Raw genomic sequence first — 612 nt, forward strand, 5'->3', positions numbered from 1 at the left:
ACACACACACACATGATAATAATAATATAATACATAACTGCTCAGGGATCCTGGGTCGCCCAATCCCAGGACCCTGACACTTGGAGTGGTTTCCTCTGAGCCACTGTGCTGCTAGTGTACCGGATACATATGCAATAGGTTAGTACACTCTCGAAGGTGGCTCTGCAGAAGGACACCAGAAGTCTCTGTGTAATATTTTTCCTCCTGAGAATTCTCAGGAAGTACAGTCTCTGTTGGGCCTTTTTCAGCAGCTCAGAGGTGTTCATACTCGAGGAAAGGCTCTCCTCTATGTTGACTCCCAGGAAGCGAAAGTTTGCCACCCTCTCCACACAGTCGCCTTTAATGATTAGTGGTGATATCTCTGCCTTTTTTCTTCTGAAGTCTATTATGAGTTCTTTGGTATTTGAAGTGTTGAGGAGGAGGTTATTGGCCTTACACCATGACGACAGCTGCTCCACCTTATCTCTGTAAGCAGACTCATCACCCCTGGAGATGAGCCCCACCACTGTGGTGTTGTCTGCAAACTTCACAAAGGTGTTGCTCTGGTGGACAGGAGTACAGTCGTGTGTGTAGAGAGAGTAGAGCAGTGGACTGAGCACACAGCCCTGGGGT

This window comes from Pundamilia nyererei, unplaced genomic scaffold (genome assembly GCF_000239375.1).
Source record: "Pundamilia nyererei isolate P.nyererei 1_Seehausen unplaced genomic scaffold, PunNye1.0 scaffold00012, whole genome shotgun sequence".
In the NCBI taxonomy this organism is placed as follows: domain Eukaryota; kingdom Metazoa; phylum Chordata; class Actinopteri; order Cichliformes; family Cichlidae; genus Pundamilia; species Pundamilia nyererei.